Below are 25509 nucleotides of genomic sequence, written 5' to 3' on the forward strand. Positions count from 1 at the left end.
CACTAGGGTGTTAGGGTTAGGGACGGAATTCCCTAACCCTAACGCGAAAACCGTAAACCTAACCCTAACCTTAACACCCTAGTGAAGATCGTGCGGGTGTTAATCTGAAAAATTACCGTCGAAAGTGTTCAAATAGATTTGCACACTGGTCATTAGTTACCTTTTGTTACCAGTAGAAGTAGGAGTTCTCTGAACTTTGTCCTGCCTAATTTTATTCTCACAGCTACGATCTCAGAGCATCCACCTCTACTACTAACTTGATCACCTCGATAACAAAAGCTTGCAACCCTAGCAGTTGATGAAATCTATTTTCTACACATTTTCAGCATTTATTGTACTTGTGCATCTTCCACATACAAAAGCTAGTTTCCCTGTCAACCTTCGTCTGATATTGCTGCACCTTTTGTGTGTCCAAAGCTTACATCGGGTGCATCTTATGGAGTTTCTACTTACACCTTTTCTACAGATCAAGCAGGGCCATCTACCTGAAGGATTTGTGATTTGTCTGCCTTCCTACTTACTAAGACTTTGGCTTTTGCTAGGTTAACTCTAAGGCCCTTTGATTCTAGACCTTGCTTCCATACCTGGAACTTCTCTAGTTCTGGTAGTGACTCAGCAATAAGAGCAAGGTCATCAGCATAGAAGAGCTCCCAGGGGCAGCCTACCAATGTGTATATTAGAAATTAACTGCTTAAATTTATATATGTATGTATAGATAGATAAATAGATAGATATAAAATAATAATAATAATAATAATAATTTTTTTATTAACCACTAAGGATTCACAAAAAAACATTGGGGATGGTACAGGACAATACAATGTGGGGTATATAAAAGCATGTAAAAAGAAAAATATGAATTTTAACAAAGAATAATTCCTCAAAAGAGGGAGACTACCCAGGGATGCTCATGGAAACCCTACAAAACTATGGAAGCCCTGACCACTCAGACCATTTTTGCCACATTCATTCACCTTTCAACAAAATTGTTGGGGAACAACTCTTCTCTTTCTACTCTCACTTTCCTTTTCAAGTGAAACTTGAAAAAGTTGATGGGGGCAGGAGTGGCTGTGTGGTAAGTAGCTTGCTTACCAACCACATGGTTCCGGTTTCATTCCGACTGTGTGGCACCTTGGGCAATTGTCTTCTACTATAGCCTCGGGCCGACCAAAGCCTTGTGAGTGGATTTGGTAGACGGAAACTGAAAGAAGCCTGTCGTATATATGTATATATATGTATGTGTGTGTATATGTTTGTGTGTCTATGTTTGTCCCCCCCCCCCCAACATCGCTTGACAACCGATGATAGTGTGTTTACGTCCCCGTAACTTAGCGGTTCGGCAAAAGAGACCGATAGAATAAGTACTAGGCTTCCAAAGAATAAGTCCTGGGGTCAATTTACTCGACTAAAGGTGGTGCTCCAGCATGGCCACAGTCAAATGACTGAAACAAGTAAAAGAGTAAAAGAGGGGGCTTGGCCAAAGTGGAAAGTATCTGTTTTCAGCCCTTTCAATCTGATCTGCCACACAATCTCTTTCAGTCAGGCTACCAGACAAAAGACCACTGCCTGCACTTCCTAGCTAAAGGAAGATGCCAGTACAATCTTCACAATGGATTTAGCAAATTGCCCTGTCCACCCTACACGTGACAGCAGATGTTCGACATAAACCCACAAGTCAAGCAATGCTCAGGCACTGGACAAGAGCGAGCAGAACAGTTTTGTTGCTTTGTGCACATCTTGAGCAAGCCCAGCTGACAGCACTTCCATACCAAGGATTTCTGGAAATTGTTCATAGGCCCTGACCCAAAAGCCCTCTGGAACAGACCAGCCTGTTGGTTCTCATCATGTGTAGATTTCATTTTTGGTTTGCTTTCTACAACCGGATGTCCTTCCTAGCATCAACCAATTCATAGGGTGTACTAGGATGCAGTTTTTCATGGCACTGCCACCACTAAAGGAAATCAAGGTGAGGGCATGCAGGATAGCAACAGGTTGGATACCAATTCCAAATGATCATAGACAGATTATAGGTAGAGTGTATTGGATACATGCACACTTAATGAAATTCTTTATGCTGAGGCCTTGACATAGGTGAGAGAGCTAGGGTGATAAGGAGGAGAGAGTGAGTGAGGGGTGGAGTACTGGTGAGAGGAAACAATGTACAACTGCTATGCTTAATCACGTCTACAGCATAGTAAAGTGAGTTTGAGAAGGGGTGGGAGATGATTGGGAGATGAGCAATGGAAATATGACAGATAAAGGCATGAGTGATAGAGACTGGTGATAGTGACATAGTTAGTTGATAAACAGAGGAATGACAAGGGATGAGTGATAGAAGAACAAGTGATAAGGGAGTTAGAGAGTTGAGAGGTTATGAACGGCCAGTGACATAGAGTTGACATGCTTATATACAGATATGTTCATTCAGTATTCCAACACACATGTACATACATATATCTAAAGATACTTGGTGTATATTTATACATGTATCCTGCTCTCATCAGAGGTAGCCATTATGGAATGCAAATTTGTGAAGCAAGTACTAGCTTTCGCAGTACATATTCTAAGATTAGAATGATACAGAAATTAGCATGGCCCCTGCGCAAGGATGACATGCAAATTCATGAAGCACTCCATACTTTTCTTGTTATTTATATATATATATATGCACATTTAGGCCAATGAAGTAGACTTAACAGTATGCATATCATCATCTCTATTTAATGTCTGTTTTCCACTCTGTCATGGGTTAGACAATTTGACAGGACAATATGACAAGCCACAGGGCTGTGTCAAACTCCAGTGTCAGTTCTGGTATGGTTTCTGTGACTGGATGCCCTTCCTAATGCCACATACAGACATATGTACACATGTATACCTACGCACACGCAGACACACATATATACATACATATGCATATACCTGCCTATTTATTTATGCACACACACACACACTATTTTACTCTTTACCTTCCATCTTTTTGATGTGATTAAATGTAGTACAAGGCTATTGACTATCCCACTCTTACTAAGGTTCCTGGCCCTGTCCCAAAATTCGAAAGAATTGTTACCATTTGTGGACAAAATGCTTAGTGGCAATTCCTCTGGTCTTTTACATTTTGAGTTCAAATTCTACTGAGATCAACTTTGCCATTTCATCCTTTTGGGGTCAGTAAAATAAGCATCAGTCAAGTGTTGGCGTTAATGTAACCAACTAGCCTTGCCTCCCCACAAAAATTTCAAGCCTTGTACCTATAATAAAAAGGATTATTATTATAAGGTAGCGAACTGGCAGAATCGTTAGCATGCTGGGCTTAGTGGCATTTCGTCCATCATTATGTTTTGAGTTCAAATTCTGCCGAGGTCAACTTTGCTTTTCATCCTTCGGGATCAATAAAATAAGTACCAGTTGAGCATTGGCATTGATGTAATCAACTTCCCTCGCCCCCGAAATTACTGGCCTTGTGCCAAAATTCAAAGTCACGCTTGCGAAGACCTGTTGAGGCAAGTGAAATCAAAATCGAAATCGAACCAAATTTGACAACTGGCCCCCATGCCAACGTCTCCTTCATTGGACACTAAACTCGGCTTGCGAAGACCTGTTGGGGCAAGTGAAAGCAAAATTGTGATGGCACCTGTACCAGTGGAGCACCGTCCAAGCATGATCGTTGCCAGAGCAGCTGTCTGGCTTCCATGCCAGTGGCACGTAAATAGCACCATTTGAGCGTGGTCGTTATCAGTGTCGCCTTACTGGCACGTGAAAAGACATTCGAGCGGGGTCGTTGCCAGTGCTGCTGGACTGGCTCTTGTGCAGGTGGCACGTAAGATACACCATTTTGAGCGTAGCCATTGCCAGTACCACCTGACTGGCCTTCGTGCTGGTGGCACGTAAAAGCACCCACTACACTCTCGGAGTGGTTGGTGTTAGGAAGGGCATCCAGCTGTAGAAACTGCCAAATCAGATTGGAGCCTGGTGTAGCCATCTGGTTTACCAGTCCTCAGTCAAATCGTCCAACCCATGCTCGCATGGAAAGCAGATGTTAAACGATGATGATGATGATGATGATTTGACATTTGATCATTTCAAGCAAATTTTTACTGTATTACCTGCTACACTGCCATGTTGCTGAGGTTTATGCAGCATTGTGTGTTCTTGTTTTCCCTTTTGTTTTGTTTTTTGTGTTGAGGTGGTGGGATTATGAACTCTTCCTGGTACTGTATTGCATTAGTTTGTTTTGTTGTGGGGTTTGGTTGCAATCTTTTGTTGTGTTAGTGTTTCTATTGTGTACTGTGAGTTGCATTATGTTGCATATCCCACATGTAGATTACATGTTGTGTTGGTAGATTATTTTATTGGATATTTACTGTATAAAGTGTATCTTGTGCTTGTGCCTTGCTTTATTTGGGTTCTGCTATCGAATTGCATAGGATGTAAGTCATTCCTAGCAGGGCTTTATTTTAGGTAACATGTTGTGTTGAGTGTCCAGGTATAGTTTCTATGTTTTTGTTCGTACATTTTTTTTTATCATACCCAATACTCCAATTATTACTGGTATTGTTTTCACATTTTCATCATTATTATTATTATTAAGGTGGCAAACTGGCAGAATTGTTAGCATGTGGGGAAAAATGCCTAGATGCATTTTGTCTGTCTTCACGTTCTGCATTCAAATTCCACCAAGGTCGAATTTGCCTTTACATCCTTTCAGGGTTAGTAAAATAAGTACTAGCTGAGTGTTGGGCTCAGTGTAATCAATTGTCCCCCATCCCCCAAATTTCAGGCCTTGTGCCTATAATAGAAAGAATTCTTCTTCTGATGATGATGATGATTATGATGATGATGATGATGCGTATTATGTGAGTTGTGTTATGTTGCAATATCCCACCTATAGATTACATGTTGTCATGGTAGTTTATTTTATTGGATATTTTCTGTTTAAAGTGTTTGTGATGCAATACAATACCAGGAAGAGTTCGTAATCCCATCACCTCAACACAGAAAAAACAAAACAAAAGGAAAAACAATAACACACAATGCTGCACACACCTGAGTAACATCGTAGTGTTGCAGGTAACACGGTAAAAATTTGCTTGAAACTATGGCAGTTAATTTCGCTGTCTTCGTGACAAAATTTGAGACGCAGCTACTGAAGACATTCAAATCCTTTCATGGTCATGAACCAATACTCTGGTTACGGTTCATTGATGACGTATATTTTGTCTGGGAAGTATCACAGGATAGTTTAATGGACTTATTGCATTTTTGTGAGTGTTATACTAAAAACTATGGCTTTAAGTCCAACATAAAATATATGTCTAGTTTTTTAAAAACTAGCCTTGAATTTTTGGACACAAAAGTTAAGTTTTCTGGAGGCAAAATAGTGACAGAGCTATTTTGCAATCCCACGTCATCCCGCATTTATCTCCACCACCACTCCGATCATCCACATCATATTATTCAGTCAAATCCGAAATCCCAATTTTTGAGAATAAAACAGATTTGTACTGATATAGGGGATTACTGGAAACATGCTATGTCAAATGCGATTACAGTGAATCACTATTAAAGGAAATAGCAAACAGAAAAACTAAGATTAGCAAAGATAGTCAAACCTTCACGCACAATTTTAGCAAACACAATGCAATATGTGACATAATCCCTTTAGTGATTAACTGGCACCGAAATTTCGCTGGTATTTCAAAAGTGTTGCATGAAAGTTAACAGCATGTTCCAAAAAAATATTCTCATTTCAAACAGATATTTCTTCAGCCACCTATTGTAGCCTTTAGACAGAATAAGAATATAAGAGAATTATTGACCTCTATTTCTGACTCCAAGAAAATGAACATTGGAGTATCTGCACTCTGTACCTTGAAAAACAGCTGCAAGAGAGGTAAGCCCTATTCATTGTGCAACAACATGAGTCAAGTGAATTCCATGTAGAAATTCCCATTTAGTGTACACGGCAGAATGCACGAAACACAACTTGATTTATGTTGGTTGTACAACAGAATAATTAAACAAAAGGTTTAATGGGCACAGATTCAACGTCAGGCACAATAACAATAGTTCAACAGAACTTGCTAAACATTTTCTTTCAAACGACTGCAATTTTGAAAAAAGACTTGAAAGTGCATATTCTCAGAAAATATTCTGAATCTGTTTCACTTTCCAGAATGCATGAGGAGAAATATGCTTGCAGGTTATTAACATCACGCCCGAGAAAAATGAATAAAATGACAGGAGAATATCATCAAATTTATACAAAACTGTTTGATTAAATATTCTTCTTTTTCTCATTTTTTTCACCTTTTTTTCTCTTTTTTTCTGTCTTCTTTTCTCTGTCTTTTTCTTTTCACCTGTTATAAAATTGAAGCTTAAAGACTGATGATGTCATTCCATCAACGTTTGGACACTGGTTGCTCTCGTTCATACTTTACATTTAAATTTCTATAATTTTGAATTTTTATCACTTCATATTTTGAACTTGACAAAGCAGACTTACTGTTGAAATATTGTTCAACCAATAAAATATCTGTTACAATTGAATCACACTCTTCATCTTGACTATTATTATTATTATTATTATTATTATTATTATTATTGTATGTTCAGTTATGTTTTGAGATTAACATTATCTTCCATAATTAGTACCAGTAATATACTGAGCTAGATACAATTGAACATTCCTTCTTACCTACTAACATTATTTACCTGGCAACACATCAAACAAAATCAATGATATTGTGAACAAGAGCAATAATATTGATTTTGACAACTACCTGGTATATAAATTGAAATGTGTGTACATATAAGAATATGTGCGCATATCTATGCATGCATTTATACATATAGACATTTAATATAAAAGCACACACACATACATGCTACCACCTATTAATCCCCTCCATTTTCTTACTGCTATGTATATATATCATCATCATCATCATCATCATCGTTTAACATCCGCTTTCCATGCTAGCATGGGTTGGACGATTTGACTGAGGACTGGTGAAACCGGATGGCAACACCAGGCTCCAATCTGATTTAGCAGAGTTTCTACAGCTGGATGCCCTTCCTAACACCAACCACTCAGAGAGTGTAGTGGGTGCTTTTACGTGTCGCCCGCACGAAGGCCAGTCAGGCAGTACTGGCAACGGCCACGCTCAAAATGGTGCATTTTATGTGCCACCCACACAAGAGCCAGTCCAGGGGCACTGGCAATGATCTCGCTCGAAAATCCCACGAAGGCCAGCCAGGTGGCACTGGCAACGGTCACGCTCAAAATGGTGCATTTCATGTGTCACCTGCACAAGAGCCAGTCCAGGGTCACTGGCAACGATCTCGCTCAAAAATCCCACAATGGCCCCGAACAAGAGCCAGTCCAGGGGCACTGGCAACGATCCACATATATATATATATATATATATTCTCTTTTGCTCTTTGATTTGTTTTAGTCATTGGACTGTGTCTATGCTGGAGTACCATATAAGATTAGTGGAATTCTGTTGGTAAATTTTGCCAAACAGCCAAGTGATGGGGATGTAAACAGATATCAACTTTCAAGCAATGGGGTACATACATACATATACACAGGAGTGGCTGTGTGGTAAGTAGCTTGCTTACCAACCACATGGTTCCAGGTTCATTCCCACAGCGTGGTACCTTGGCCAAGTGTCTTCTACTATAGCCTTGGGTCGACCAAAGCCTTGTGAGTGGATTTGGTACATGGAAACTGAAAGAAGCCCGTCATATATATGTATATATATATGCATGTGTGTGTATATGTTTGTGTCTGTGTTTGTCCCCCCAACATCGCTTGACAACCGATCCTGGTGTGTTTATGTCCCCGTAACTTAGCAGTTCGGCAAAAGAGACAGATAGAATAAGTACTAGGCTTACAAAGAATAAGTTCTGGTGTCGATTTACTCGACTAAAGGCGGTGCTCCAGCATGGCCGCAGTCAAATGACTGAAACAAGTAAAAGAGTAGAGTGTATGCACATACATCTGTATATCGTTCTCTCTTCCCTTCCCACTCTTTCTCTTCTTATATATGTATACACATCCATGCACATACACACACACACACACACACACACACACACACACACACAGATATTTATATATAAACTTACTGCAGTACATGCATGCTCACACACACATGCTCAAACACACACACACATGCTCGAACACACACACACATATATATATAGATATAGAAAGATAGATAGATGCAGACCCCCACCACCACCACCACCACCACGCATGTGTTACCTGACGGAAGAAGAATTCACGAGCTTCTGTTGTGATTGACCTCAATCCTTCTCTCATTGAGATGATTGTCACAATCTTAAACGTCTATAATACATTTGATGTGCTGCTGATAGAATATAGCCAGAGGGTTCTTCCATAAATGCATTTTTTCTGTTTTCTGTGTCAGTGTGGTGGTGGTAGTGGTAGTGGTAGTAGTAGTAGTAGTAGTAGTAGTAGTAGTAGTAGTAGTAGTAGAGCTAATATATTATGATTGTAATTAATCTTTATAATTAACCTTCAAGTTGTCCTTGATCAAATAGAGCTGTCATCAAATGTATAGAAAAACATCCGCAAGCACCCTGTCGTTTTGTAATGTTTATCGCGGTGTTTCTTTGTCTTTTATTTGTGTCAGTCACTAGACTGCGACCATGCTGGAGCACCAGTACTTTTTTTTTTATTAAGCTTGGTACTTATTCTATCAGTCGCTGTTGCTGAACTGCCAAGTTATAGGGACATAAACACACCAACCCTAGTTGTCTAGTGGTGATGGGAGAACAGACACAAAGACACATGCACAAACACACATATATATATATATATACGACAGGCTTCTTTCAGTTTCCATCTACCAAATCCAGTTACAAGTTCTATATCTACATATATATGTGTGTGTGTGTGAGCAAGCATGTACTGCAGTAAGTTTATATATAAATATTTGTGTGTACATGTGTGTGGTTTGGCAAAAGAGACCAACAAAATAAGTACTAGGCTAAAAAGAAACAAGCTTTGAGGTCAGTTCATTTGACTAAAATTCTTTAAGATGGTTCTCCAGCATGCCCAGTCTAATGACTAGAACAAATATAAGATATATGTGAATATGCAATGATTGGTGTTTATGTGTGTGCATGCATCTTCTATTTTTATTCTTCAGCTTTTATCTCTTAAAGCAGGGGTTCCCAACCATTTTTTTATCTATGGACCTCTTTGATTACTATTTCATTCTGGTGGACCCCCATAGCCATTCAATGTTTAAAAACTAATTTTATAGAAACTTCTTTCAAAATTCTTATTTTGCTTTTCACACATTAACTTGTGTACTTTCAACTCTCTTTTACTCTCATTTACTCCTTTACTTATTTCAGTCATTTGACTGCGGCCATACTGGAGCACCGCTTTTAGTCGAATCAAATCAACCCCGGGACTTATTCTATGTAAGCCTAGTACTTATTCTATCGGTCTCTTTTGCCGAACCGCTAAGTTACGGTGACGTAAACACACTAGCATCGGTTGTCGAGCGATATTGGGGGGACAAACATATACACACACATACATATATACATATACATATATACGACAGGCTTCTTTCAGTTTCCGTCTACCAAATCCACTCACAAGGCTTTGGTCAGCCCGTAACTATAGTAGAAGACACTTACCCAAGGTGCCACATAGTGGGACTGAACCCAGAACCATGTGGCTCGTAAGCCACTCCAACAATATTAGAGAAAGAAGCTTAGCCGTTTCTTGCAATACATCCCAATATATATACTTCTAAAGCAAAATCTCTTCAGGGGACCTTAAAATACTATTGTAGATCTCTAATTTACTATTTTGTTGTGTAGACCCCACCCAAAATCTTATATGGACCCACAGGGGCCATATGGACCCCCAGTTGAGAACCATTGTCTTAAAGCAAAGACTTGTTTCCCAACTAAGAAACAAAGCAAGCCGAAAGAGAGAATCACTATTTCTCTCCACACACACACACACACACTACTGGTAGAATGAGCAACCACCGAGAGGCTTCCTCATAGTGCCGGTGGTAAGTTGAATGGTAAAAGGGATCAGTTGTGCTACATAGTCAACTCCCACCTCATTCGTCGTACATAGATGCCACAATACTTACACCCCATCACCATACACATCCACCCATCAGTCCATCTCCGCCATCTTCTTCTTTCTTCTCAGAAATGTGATATTTTCAACGTAAGGAGAAACAACTATCATTCAACATGTATTCAGCATATTTCATTCTGTAAATGGGGCAATGGAGCTTGTATCTCATGTTAAACATGTGACTGTTACACACTTGTCTGTGATGTCTAATGTTCAATGATTCACCTCTGCTGCTGCTGCCTGTTTTTCTTGTAGTTCTTTAAGCCTAGGTCGACCCTGATTCTGTTGATCTTATGAGGAAAGATGTCCGAGGCATGTACATACTGCCTTCATTTTTATTCCAGATATCACATGATCATGTGACTGACCAGGCCATTAGATGTTGTTACACATCGCTGGTCACAATGCATTTTGCATTGTTTTTTTAGCCTTCAAATGACACCACCCCATTGGCTAGGCAAGCAGGCCAATATTCCCTGCCGATCAAAAGGGGGACTGACGCAACATGAAATGAAGTTTTTTTGACACAAGAACACAATGTGTCACTCAGTCAGGAGATCAAACCCTTGATCTGATGATTCTGAATGCAACAGGCTAACCACTAGGCCACTAAAACTACATTATTCAAACCCTTTTGATACCAACTCATTTGTTGAATCTATGATACAAATTACATTTTTAAATTATCTTAAGTTAAAATTTTCCATAATAAATCTCATGTTAATCCGTGTTCCTTAGAAGATTGAGCTGTGTAAACACAGCTTAACCCTCTAGCATTTAAACTGGCCATACCCAGCCCAAATTTTCTACCTGTTTTATGTTCTAACTAGCCAGATCCAGCCTGTCATACCAAACCTTCAATGTCATTATAAAGTCGATTTGTCAGATGGAAACAGAAAAAAGCCCACCCATCATATGCATGTGTGTGTGTGTGTGTGTGTGTACATGTCTTTGTGTTTGTCCGCCACCATCATTTGACAAGCAGTGTTAGTTTGTTTATATCCCAATAACTTGGTAGTTTGTTAAGAAAGACCAATAGAATAAGTACTGAAGTCAAGGCAATGCCCAAGCATGGCTGCAGTCCAATGACCAAGACAAGTAAAAGGGTGGGGAAAAAAGTACATGTATGTGTATATCTCTCTATCAATTTACCCCCCCCCCCCCCTCTCTCTCTATCTATCTATATATATATATACTCTTTTACTCTTTTACTTGTTTCAGTCTTTTGACTGTGGCCATGCTGGAGCACCGCCTTTAGTCGAGCAAATCGACCCCAGGACTTATTCTTTGGAAACCTAGTACTTATTCTATCGGTCTCTTTTGCCGAACCGCTAAGTTACGGGGACATGAACACACCAGCATCGGTTGTCAAGCGATGTTGGGGGACAAACACAGACATACAAACACATACACACACACACATATATATATATACATATATACGACAGGCTTCTTTCAGTTTCCGTCTACCAAATCCACTCACAAGGCTTTGGTCGGCCCGAGGCTATAGTAGAAGACACTTGCCCAAGATGCCATGCAGTGGGACTGAACCCGGGACCATGTGGTTGGTAAGCAAGCTACTTACCACACAGCCACTCCTACGCCTATATATATATAATTTTTTTTTAATTGCAATCTAAACACCACCTTTAAACCACATTATATCATCTTGTTGTTCTTGTATCTATTTTTATATATATTTTTATCATTTAAAAAAAAAACTCTTTGGTAATCAACTTTGTATAAATCCTGAATAAATGTAATTAGCCTACTTACAAATTCATAGCTATCTTTCTCTATCTCTCTCTCTCTCTCTACCCCTCTCTTTCTCTGATACATATGTATGAGAGAAAGAGAGGGGTATGCACATACATACACACACACACACATACATACATATAGGTAAGTAAGTGGGTAGGTAGGTAAATAGGTAGGTAAATAGATAGAGAGATAGATAGATAGATAGATAGATAGATAGATAGATAGATAATATAGATGTGTGTGTATGTGTTCTTTTAGTGTCAATTATTTGTATAGATCTCAATATTTAGGCAGGAACTTGTTTTATTGATATACATTTATCAAAGGGCAGATGTGATCTATTTTTAATTAACTCAGCCAGTTTACACATACATAGGCAAATGTACACACACACATACACACACACACACACACACACACACACACACACACACACACACACACACACACACACAAAATGTGTATACCTGATTCTATTCTTAATATTTAGTCTCTCCAAGGGAGCAAGCTGTCAGAATCGTTAGCATGCCAGGCAAAATGCTTAGCGGTATGTCATCCATCTTTATGTTCTGACTTCAAATTCTGTCAAGTTTGACCTTGTCTTTCCTCCTTTCAGGGCTGATAAAATAAGTACCAGTTGAACACTGGGGTAGATTTAATCGACTTAGACCCTCTCCCAAACCTGCTGATCAAAATTTGAATCCAAAATTTAGTCCATCCATCAGTAAATCAAGAAGGAGCTTGTTGTTCTTAAACTTGCTTTAAAATTTTGATTTCAAAGTTTAGTACAAGTCCAGCAACTTTAAAGGGAAGGCTATGTTGATTACATCAACCTCAGTGTGCAGCTGGTACTTTATTTTATCGACCCTGGAAGGATGAAAGCAAAGTTGACCTTGGCAGGATTTGAACTCGGAATGTAAAAAAGTTGACAGAAATGTTGCTAGGCATTTGATACTCTAACGATTGTCAGCTTTAAGTTACTTTAAAATAATGCTTTCTACTATAGGTACAAGGCCTGAAACTTTTTTAGGGGTGAGAGGTTAGTTAGTTGATTACATCGACACCAGTACTCAACTGGTACTTATTTCATCAGCCCCACCAAAAGGATGAAAGACAAAGTTAACCTTGGCAGAATTTGAACTCAGAACATAAAACCAGATGAAATGTCACTAAGCATGTTGCTCAATGTGGTAATAGTTCTGCCAGCTTACTGTCTTTGAACTCGCTTTAAAATAATAACTTCAATTTTACATCTCTCCTTCTCTTTGTCTATCTACACACACACACACACACACACACACACACACACACACACATATGAAATTACAATAAATATAGGGCTCCACATACACATACACGCATACGTGTGTATCATACATACATATATGCATATCAAATTACAATACATACTCGGAGTCACACTTATACATTGAGTATGTAATTGTGTGTGTGTGTGTGTTATGCACATCATAATTATTATCATATTACACCACTTGGATATTGACTCATATAAAAAATTCCTTTAGTCTTCTTCCTGGATTTCAAAAACATAGTTTAGACATACTGTCACCTTTCACTGCCAGCAGTCTAATAATACACACTGAATGAAACCAGTGGGAGTGAGACTACAAATCCTTTGACAATGGAAAGTTCCTTTCCTTTTCCATTAGAGAATAAATTGTGTCTTTGATGACAGCCTTATCTTGTAATGTGAAGTCAAGAAACTTACAGAGTTGTTAGTGAGACAAGATAACAGGTGGGTTTTTTTTTTTAAATTAGAATTGTGATTTTTTATTTATCTTAAATTACTGTTGTCTTACGGTTTTGTTAAAGTTTAGATTAAGACACAAAGTATGGATTTAAATTTATGGAGATGTGGAGATGCGTTGTTGGTAATGAGATTAAAAGATTTGGGCTATTAAACTCACTTCTGAAAAGGAATTTAGTTGTCTGAAAGAACTACATGTAATTATATGATCTGTGTATATATATATATTTCTACAGTGGCCAATAATAATAATAATAATCCTTTTTACTATAGGCACAAAACTTGAAATTTTGGGGGACAGGGAAAGTCGATCTCATCGACCCCAGTACCTGACTGGTACTTAATTTATCAACCCCCAAAAGGATGAAAGGCAAAGTCGACCTTAGCAGAATTTGAACTCAGAATGTAGAGACAAACGAAATACCACTAAGCATTTCACCCAGCATGCTAATGATTCTGCCAGCTCACTGCTTTAATAATAATAATAATAATAATAATAATAATAATAAGTAAATAAATGTGAAGCAGTTTTATTGGATGGAGGTGGGAAACAGGGGCTTTTCCATTGCCCTCTCCCCCCATGCATGCAACCTGTTACATGTTGAGTTGATTGTAGTGGGTGGTTGAATGTATGGGAGTCAGTGGTGGGGTAGAAGGGTATATTGGAGGTGACCTTGTAATCTTTACTGGCACTGCTCCGAAGACCTTAAACCCATCACACTGTGTAACCAGGACAAACCAACATGTTATGCATACCTACTCCTCTTATCTAATCTCCGTTGGAAAAGTTGTGGACTCCGGGTAATGCAAGATAAACAAACGGAGATGGAAGTATCTTTAAAATTATTGTACTGTATGTAGTACTGCTTCTGTTACCACTACAATCACTTTGACAATGACAGCAATTACTATTTTTATTTTTATTACTACCACCACCACCACCACTACTACTACTACTACTACTACTTCTACTACTACTACTACTACTACTACCACTACTACTACTACTACTACTACTAAATTTGATATCTGTTTACATAGATTTGTAGAATCTGGTTGCCTAAACCAAATGCAATTAAATGTCTTCTTCAATAGATGTGACAATGAGTGTGGTGGTTGTAGCATTTGTGGTGGTCATGGTTGTAGCATTTGTGGTGGTCATGGTTGTAGCATTTGTGGTGGTCATGGTTGTTGTGCTGACAGTGATTGTCAAAGAATGCAATAATTGTCTGGGAACCTTAGACCCTTCATTATCTAAGGCTGGGCACTGCAGTTTATTATATTCAGTGTATTATGGCTCTTGGGTACAAGGTGGATTCCAGAAGTTTTGAGATTTTTTTCAAGAGAGGCATTTAATAATTTCAAAGAGGTATAAAATTCTAATTTCCTTTAAAATAGGACCCTCTGACTTCAATGCTTTTGTTGTCGCACTCCAGCTGCTTCATGAAGGCCCCATGGAAGTCCTCCAAAGCGAAGGTGTCCCAGACCCTTGTTACATCCTCCTTCTTATTCTTTTACTGCCCACTAGGGGCTACACACAGAGGGGACAAACAAGGACAGACAAACGGATTAAGTCGAGTACATCAACCCCAGTGTGTAACTGGCACTTTATTTATCAAAGCTGAAAGGATGAAAGGCAAATCGACCTTGGCGGAATTTGAACTCAGAACATAACGCTAAGCATTTCGCCCGGCGTGCTAACGTTTCTGCCAGCTCACCTCCTTCATCTTCACAATATCTTCAAAATGACTGCCCCTGAAGTTATCTCGCAGCTTGGGGAACAACCAAAAGCCACAGGGAGCAAGGTCTGGATTGTGGGGAGGGTGAGGGACAGTTTTGTTGCCCATCCCTGTCAAGTAGTTGGTTACCAGGATGAAATTATGGACTGGTACATGGTCCTGGTGCAGTTGCTGCTAATTTGAATAGAAAGACTCTGGCCCTTTTGCAGGGATATCTCTTTCATTTGTGACTAGCAGTGTTTTCTACTACGGTCCTAGGTTGACCAAAGCTTTGACAGTGGATTTTGTATATTTGTGTACATGTCGTCTTGAAATCACATGATAGCTGTAAATGAGTAATGTCGTTCATTTACAATATTCTTCATGAAAATGTATGGCCATGTGAAATATTACTTTATTTGGAAACAGGTAAGAGTTGGCAACAGGAAAGGGTATCCATAGAAAATCTGCCTCAAATAAATTCCATCTGACCCATGCAAGCATGGAAAATTGGACATTAAGTGATGATGTTGATGTCACAAAGTTGAAGATGGAGATATAAATATATATATCATCATCATCATCATCGTTTAACGTCTGCTTTCCATGCTAGCATGGGTTGGACGATTTGACTGAAGACTGGCAAGCCAGCAGGCTGTACCAGGCTCCAATCTGATCTGGCAGAGTTTCTACAGCTGGATGCCCTTCCTAATGCCAACCACTCCGAGAGTGTAGTGGGTGTGTTTACGTGCCACCGACACGAGGGCCAGTCACACGGTACTGGCAACGGCCATGCTCAAAAAGGTGCTTTTTACGTGCCACCTGCACAGGAGCCAGTCCAGCGGCACTGGCAACGACCTTGCTCGAATGATTTTCTAACGTGCCACCAGCACAAGTGCTAGAAGGCAATGCTGGTAATGATTATACTCAAATGGTGCTATTTACGGGCCACTAGCAGACAGCTGCTCTGGCAATGAACACACTCGGACAGTGCTATATATTATGTGTGTGTGTGTGTGTGTGTGTGTGTGTGTGTGTGTGTGTGTGTGTGTGAATGAAAGTTAGCTTGACTAAGTTTTAGACTGATGAAATGTGAAATGAAATTATGTGCTTTGTAGAGGGTCAAAGCAATGCCTGGTCCCAGAAATGAACTCCCAACCTAATGATTGTGAACCCAACACCTATAATAACTAGGCCATACTTTCACAGATATATATATATATATATATATATATATAGTACCATTTTTTCTTTACTAAATCCATCTCAATTATAAATAATTTATAACAAGTTTATTTTGACATTTTATCTTGATGAAATATGAGTGCAGCACATATATCTAATGTAACCTACTGTAGTGCATAGTAGTGACATTATTTACAAGATATGTTACAATGTTCAGTAACAGGTTTTTCTGTTTGTGCTGCTAAGTGTAGGTGTCTATTTTGTTGACAGTGACCCAAGACCTAGGTTTTAGATGACATTAAATGTCAATTGAAGTGTAAAATATAAAATGTACAAATTGAAAGGAGAGTAAAAAAAATCTAATTTGTAGACAAATGTGCACAGATTACAAACCAGAAAATATGATTTCTGCACACATACACACCCCGCACACACACACATGTATATATAGTGGGTAACACCATGTAAAATGACACCAGGTTGAATTTGTGTATAAACTCTGAAGTTAAATACAGGAAGGTGGTAGTTGCCTAAATGAAGATAGGCATTAGGCAATTTATTGATCAAACTGGTATGTATATGTGTATATATGTATATGTATGTGTGCGTTAAATGGAGAAGTGGTGACAAGTGATAATTCTGTAAATCATCATCATCATCGTCGTTTAACGTCCGCTTTCCATGCTAGCATGGGTTGGACGATTTGACTGAGGACTGGCTACACCAGGCTCCCATCTGATTTGGCAGAGTTTCTACAGCTGATGCCCTTCTTAACGCCAACTACTCCAAGAGTGTAGTGGGTGCTTTTATGTGCCACTGGTACGAAGGCCAGTCAGGAGGTACTGGCAACAGCCACGCTCAAAGTGGTAAGCTTAAAGCTTATAAGTGATCAGTGTATTGGCGGCTAAAGAAAATAGTCTATAAAAAAAAGTGGGTGTCAGTACATAATAGAACAAAAGGGTAAACAAGCAAACAACAGGGATCAGGTCAGATTATGACATATTTCTACAAAGGGGTGCTGAAAAGTTCCTGACTTTAAGAGTATCATGAAAGATTTGATTGGAGGGCCAACCTTTTGAATTCTTGTACAGGGCTTAGGAAAACTGAAGGACTGCTGCAATAAGTGTGTGAATCTGAGAGGGAGATATGTTGAATAAGATCATAATTAATTGATCCTCCTGAATTTTCTCTAACATAAATCCAGGAACTTTCCAGCACCCCCTTGTAGATAAAAGCAAATGCATAAAGGAGTATATATCACAGGGGGCCAATAAAAGTTCAGATAGACACACACACATCATCATCATCATCATCATCATTTTTACCTATTTCCACTTTCCAAACCAGCATGGTTTGGACAGGTCATCACAGTATGAGTCATACATGTGTACACATGTATGTATGGAGGTATACACAATGTAAACACACCCATGCTGGTGCTGCATAAAAGCACCCAGTACACTCTGTAAAGTGGTTAGTGTTAGAAAGGGCATCCAGCTGTAGAAACCATTCTAAAACAGACATGAATCTGGGTAGCTCTTCTGCTGGCCAGCTTCTATCAAACCATCTGACCCATGCCAGCATGGAAAAATGAACGTTGAATGATGATGATAGTGACAAGAACTAAACCATTGATAATACAATTGGGTTACGGCTGTGAGTAAAAATCTTGTTTTTGAACTATATGGTTTCAGGTTCAGTCCCACTGTGCAACACTCTGGGCAAGTGTCTTCTATAGCTCCAGGCCAACCAAAACCTTATGAGTGGATTTGGCAAATAGAAACTGAAAGAAGCTCATTCTGTGTGTATGTGTGTGTGTGCATGTGTGCACACACCTTTTTCTTGACCTCAGGTGACAGTTGTAAACAAGTATCACCATCATACAAGCAACGTTGTTCATTTTCTGTCATATGTATCCAAGGGGAAATATTACTTTGTTAGGAAGCAACAGGAGAGGGTTAGTGACAGGAAAGGCATTCAGCTGTAATAAATCTGCCTCGACAAATTCTGTCCAACCTTTGCAAGCATGGAAAACTGGACGTTAAAATGACAATGATGATAATGATGATGTGTCAGTGTGCCCCAAATAGTCCTCAACTAAGAGGATGGTGCAGTATTTCCAGAACAGTTGATTCATTATTTACAAGTTACACATGCTAAAGGGCTGCTCAACCAGAGCAGATCTGGAGTTAAGCAGCAACCCTGATCAACGGTCCTAGATATTACATAAAGTTGTGAACCCATCCAAAACATTTCATTTTGAAAAGCATTGTTTGTTGTTATTGATTCATTATCAGTTTGATGGTTATGGAGGTGGCGAGGTGGTGAAAAGGAGGTTACGGATGTGGAAAGAAGCTATGGAAATGTGACGGCGGTGGCAGTTGTGGTGTAGGGTTAGGGTTAGGGTTAGGAGGTTCGAGGTCAGAGGTCAGATTGCAAATTAAATATTGAAGATATTCTTATCAATACAATTCCAGATATCAACGAAAAACAAAACAACAGCCAAATGTTAGTTAAACATATAAGAATGCTCTTTCTCTCTTCTCCCCCCTCCCTTTCTGCTACTTCATCACTTGATTTCTTTAGCTGTGATCCAGTTGTAGATTGACACAGGCATACGTGCATGCACACACACACACACACACACACACATACATCTCTTGGCAGAAACGTTAGCACGCCGGGCGAAATGCTTAGCGGTATTTCGTCTGCCGCTACGTTCTGAGTTCAAATTCCGCCAAGGTCGACTTTGCCTTTCATCCTTTCGGGGGCGATTAAATAAGTACCAGTTACGCACTGGGGTCGATATAATTGACTTAATCCGTTTGTCTGTCTTTGTTTGTCCCCTCTGTGTGTAGCCCCTTGTGGGTAGTAAAGAAATAACACATACATCTCTTTTTACTCTTTTACTTGTTTCAGTCATTTGAGTGTGGCCATGCTGGAGCACCGCCTTTAGTCAAGCAAATCGACCCTAGGACTTATTTTTTGTAAGCCTAGTACTTATTCTATCGGTCTCTTTTGCCGAACAGCTGCGTACACATACACACACACACACACACACACACACACACATGCAGTAGAGATGGCACAGATTATGGAGAGTCACACCGATACAATAGCCATGTTCGATGACACTCATTCTTAATCATGTGTATCCCAGGTTTTGTAATGGGTTCACTACTAAAAGGTTTGGTGACAGGAAGAGTATCCAGCAACGAAACACTACCTCAGGAAAACTGTCCAACCCATGCCAGCTTAAAACATTCGATACAAAATTCTGCTACTGCTTCATCGATGATTATGATGGTCACTGTGTGTTCAGATCTTTCTCTGCGATCCACCATACATTCCAACCACTTCTTTTTTTAAGTTATGTCTGTTTTCCATGCTAGCATGGGTCGGACAATTTGACAGGTGACCAGCCAGATAGCTACCAAGGCTCCAATTGTCTGTTTTGAGATGGTTTCAAAATAGACATTTGTGTATGTATATGTGTGTGTGTTTTATGCATGTGTGTATACATCTTCTTGTGTGCTGTATGTATGCATATCTTTACATAGTAAATATAGCTATGACTGAGCATATATGCTTGTGTTTGTGTGCTGTGTTGTTGTTGGCACTCCGTCGCTTACGACGTCGAGGGTTCCAGTTGATCCGATCAACGGAACAGCCTGCTCATGAAATTAACGTGCAAGTAGCTGAGCACTCCACAGACACGTGTACCCTTAACATAGTTCTCAGGGATATTCAGCGTGACACAGAGTGCGACAAGGCTGACCCTTTGAATTACAGACACAACAGAAACAGGAAGTAAGAGTGACAGAAAGTTGTGGTGAAAGAGTACAGAAGGGTTCGCCACCATCCCCTGACGGAGCATCGTGGAGCTTTAGGTGTTTCCGCTGAATAAACACTCACAACGCCCAGTCTGGGAATTGAAACCGTGATCCTATGACCGCGAGTCAGCTGCCCTAACCACTGGGCTATTGCGCCTCCACTGTGTGCTATGTAACCCTTTAGTATTCAGCTTACTCTGATATAATGCTTATCTATTCACACGGTTTTGAATCACTCATGCATTATCTTGTAGCTTTGAGATTTTGATGTTGTAATAGATTATTTTTAGAATGACTTTATCGGGTAGGTGTGAGAGGCTGGATCTGGCCGGTATGAACATAAAACAGATAGAATATTTGCACTGGATATAGCTAATTTAAATACAAAAGGTTTAAAGTATAACTAATTATCAGCTCAGTTAAGTTTAATAGCTAAAATTGCTATTTCCTAAAGCATACTTTATAAATTATTTTTCCTGGTAAAGCTACATGTGAATTAGGTTAAGTGTTGCATTGCTGAGGTATTTTGTGTATTTTGACAGTGTCAATATAACATCTATTGTATATTTAAGTTGATTTATACATTATGAACAAAGGTATGGCTCTCTTCACATGTGCAATAGTAGAGGCTGGTTGTTAAGTGCAGCACTTGCTTTCATATAAAAGTGTGCGGAATGTAGTCATTCACAAAGACATATGCAGGCACGCACACACACACACACACACACAAACACACATGTATGTGTAAGGGGTATACATGTGCATACATAAAACTTGTTGGACTGCAGCAGGATATACTCGAGGGCTCAAATAAAAGACCCTCACCCAAGGTGCCATGCAGTGGTAGATGTTCAATAAAATGAACTTCAGTAAAATGAACTCATCCTGGCACAGTCCAATGCACATGTACACACACACATATATATATATATATGCACACACTCATATGCACATGATTTGGGGAATGTGTGTGCGTGTGTAAATATATATATACATAATTTGTGGAATGTGTGTGTGTGTGTGTGTATATATATATATATATATATATATATATATATATATATACAGGATGATGGGTAAATTGTCACCATTTTATATTTTTAATTTTGTGCATGCTCATTGCTTGTTCTTGATTTTGTTCACTACACGGTATAGTAGGGTCAGTTGGGCACCGTCTGTGAGAAAAACAGCACCATGACATAATTCACTCTGCCATAAATTTGGAAACGTCATGCTGTACTGCTTGGTATTCATGCCAGAAGCTCCAATATGAACATTTCAGAATGTTTGGATGTCAATCTGAGGAGAGTGCAATCTGAGAACATGTACTGAGAGTTATAAAAATTAAACATCCAGTCAACATCATTGTGTTTGGACTGGTCACTAGCGATGGTGACGTTATGCCTCTATACATCTTACATGGCCTACATAAAGTGCCTGGAGGAGGTAGTGCTGCTAACTCATCTGGCTACCTAACTCATCAGACTACAGTTGTCTGTGGGTATATAACATAAAATTAAAATCATACAATCATAAAATATAGAGAGTACAACCTATCAAAGAAAGATTACATTTAGGTTAACAGGGAGGGGTGTGCAATCCCGGTCATGAGAACACTCACACAAGTGTACAGAGACACACTCACTCATATATATCCACACATGTCTAATTTACAGTATGTGTGGGTGTGTATGTGCAGTGAACTGGCAAAATCATTAGGATGTCAGGTAAAATGCTTTACTAAAATGTTTTACTATAATGGGTGTTATGTCCATCTGTCTGTCTGTCTGTTCTCTTTTCACAGTCAAATGGCTGGACCATTGGTTACGATGTTTTTCAGGATTATGAAGGAGGTAACCAGGAAGGTTTTTAGCAAGAAAAAATGTGGAAAAGTATGATTATTTAGTGGATATTGAGGGTATTGTTCAGTTTACTGGCGTAAAAAAAGTAGATAAAAATTAAGGGGGAGATAACTAATAAAAGAAGCAAAGGGAAGTAAGTCAGCTTACTTCGCCACTGAATTACGCCATATTTGAAAGTTTTGGTTTAGGATGGCTTTATTAAGCAGTAATTGTGATGATGGCTTTGGCTCATCTTTAGTCAGTATATGAACAATTACTGATATTGACTTTTGTATTAATAAATCACCTTTGATTTTTTTTTTTTTTGTTGAAATTCCAGCAACAAGGATTAACTCTGGATTTCACCCCCCACCTCACCCCCTATAGTTCGTGAATTTAGAGGGTTTAGATTTGTGATACTATCCCTTTATTTCCCATCATAGGCAAGCAGATTCCATAGATTCCACTCATACATTCACAGCAAACAAGGCACAAGACCAAAATATAGATCGTATGGGTGTATTTTTACCCACTCTGATGTTTACACACGGCCAGTTATACGTCGCTATGAGGAGAGCAACAGACTCCAGTAATTTGAAAATTAATGTTGACCAAACAGAAAATATCATCTACAAAGAAGTTTTGTAATCATATTGATATTATTGGTAGGAACATGATTCATAATTCAAATAAGGAAATTTGTGAACTTTGAATGTATAAGAATATAACAAGCGTAAAATTGTGTAATCAACTAAAATAAAAGTATATCTAAATAACATTATTTTCTTAATACTTTTTATGTAGTGGTCAAAGGAAGCTCTAGCTTTCGTTAGGAGTGGTCCACATAAATGGGAGCCTATTTCTGTTCGAGAGTGAATCGTCATCACATGTCACTTAGCTGCAAACACGTCATATAGCTGCAATAGAATACTGTATCACCAACAATAATGTGATTTCTCTCTAAGACATCACCCAGTAATCTATCAAGTCCATTCACACATTTCTCAATACATACTACTGTTATAACTTCTCTCCCTCATTTTATGCCTCCATCGTAGATGGGTAGATTTGCTAGTATACAGTATACTATGTTGATCAACTGAACTACCTACTCACCAGACTAGCATGTGAGTAGCTGAATATTCCACAGACGTATATTCCTCATGCTGAGTCAGCATTACACAGGCTAGACCTTTGAATTGCAGTTGCTATTTATCAAGTAGGCTTCTACATAGTTTCCATCTATCCAATTTTACTCACAAAGTTTGAGTTGACCCAAGGCTCTAATAAAAACAAAGAAGTTACTTAGACCCAGGACCTTGTGATGGCTAAGTGAACTTCTTAGCTAATTGAATGATATAATTAGATTTATAGGATCTTTGATCTAGTTCTGTATTTCAGTATTGATCTCAATGGTTTCAATCCATTTAGCTTTAAGCAGGTAAGAAAGACTGTGAATAACATGATTATCACAACATCATATAATTAGGGAGTGCTTCTTTACCTTTTACTACCATAAGGTTGGGGGGGGGGGCCTTATCTACTACCATAACTGGGGCTTATAGTAGTATAGTAATCCAGGAACAGTTCAACTAAACTGACTTAACCTAGATTACTTACACGTGATGACTAACCACTGTTGTTTAGTTCTGACCTAATGACCTAATAGATTATGAAATTTAATATATACATACTAAGAGTCAGACATGCACATCTGTGACTCATGATACCCCCCCCCCCCCCCGCGTGAATCTGATTCAGTATAAGTAATCATCTGACTCAACATACATGTATATATATGTCAACATGGAACATAGATGTTAAATGAATGATATATATATATGTATATGTATATATATATATATATATATATATATATATATATATATATATATAAACAAATTAAAAGGGTAACGGATTATCAATTTATTAATTAATAAATCAATTAACAATTAATAATTTTTTACCAAGCCCATCGGTATGAAAGCACCATTATTGGTGGAGAACTTATTTAAAAGCTCATATATATTTATAAACATAATTAAGGGATCAGCAAATATTTGCTTCACCATATACCGAAGTTATATCTGTGGGATTCTCAGCTTTTTTAGCTGCTATTTCTGAACTTCGGTATATGGTGAAGCAAATATTTGCTGATCCCTTAATTATGTTTATATATATAAATACACACACACACACACACACACACACACACACACACACACACACACACACACACACACACACACACATATCTTGATTGTTTAATATATTCCTGTTTCACAATGATGTATAGCATCTTAATTCAAGCTGCTTAAGAGAAATATTTAACGTCTGCAGCATGTGTTGAATATTTTTTATTTTTTATTTGTTCACCTGTGTGTGTGGGGAAGGAGAGAGAGAGAGAGAGAGAGAGAGAGTAGTTTAAGAATCCATGAGTCAGAAAACAAACAGTCACTCATATATTTGTCAATAGAGTTGATATATTATTTATTTTACTGATCTGTTTCACCAATGATTTTATCAATGGTTTCATACATGAATAGGCGCAGGAGTGGCTGTGTGGTAAGTAGCTTGCTTACCAATCACATGGTTCTGGGTTCATTCCCACTGCATGGCACCTTGGGTAAGTCTCTTCTACTATAGCCTTGGGCCAACTAAAGCCTTGTGAGTGGATCTGGTAGACGGAAACTGAAAGAAGCCTGTCGTATTTATGTATATATATATATATATATATGTGTGTGTGTGTGTGTGTGTGTGTGTATGTATGTGTGTGTATATGTTTGTGTGTCTGTGTTTGTCCCCCCAGCATTGCTTGACAACCGATGGTGGTGTGTTTACGTCCCCGTAACTTAGCGGTTCGGCAAAATAGACCGATAGAATAAGTACTAGGATTACAAAGAATAAGTCCTGGGGTCGATTTGCTCGACTAAAGGCGGTGCTCCAGCATGGCCGTAGTCAAATGACTACGTGTGTGTGTGTGTGTGTAACGTCCACTGTCATTGTTGAATATGTCATCTTGAAGACTGTAAACATGAACATAAAGCATTCTTCTGTTTTTGTGCATTTGCTGTCAACCTGGTTTTGATAAACCTCTGCTGACACACATAATGTCAAGAGTGTATATACTTCACCATAAGGTCGAATCAGAAGCAGTCGTCATCACACCTTTCAGCTGGATTCCTAAGTGTGATCAACACAGACAACAGATATTATTCAACCATCTCATTCTTGGTCTATCTCTAGCTCTCCTGCC

At 38.8% G+C, this 25509-nt stretch overlaps 1 protein-coding gene and 1 non-coding gene across 3 annotated transcripts in view; both read left to right on the forward strand.

Annotated features, from left to right (window-relative positions):
* LOC106869717 (uncharacterized) overlaps positions 1–25509 on the forward strand; it is a 145533-nt gene that overhangs the window by 61569 nt on the left and 58455 nt on the right. The window lies entirely within an intron of this gene.
* LOC128249133 (U6 spliceosomal RNA) lies at positions 2540–2643 on the forward strand. Its single transcript, XR_008265254.1, has one exon. It is a non-coding gene; the product is annotated as a U6 spliceosomal RNA (small nuclear RNA).

The sequence above is a fragment of the Octopus bimaculoides genome, chromosome 11, assembly GCF_046866305.1.
Source record: "Octopus bimaculoides isolate indiv1 chromosome 11, ASM4686630v1, whole genome shotgun sequence".
Lineage (NCBI taxonomy): Eukaryota > Metazoa > Mollusca > Cephalopoda > Octopoda > Octopodidae > Octopus > Octopus bimaculoides.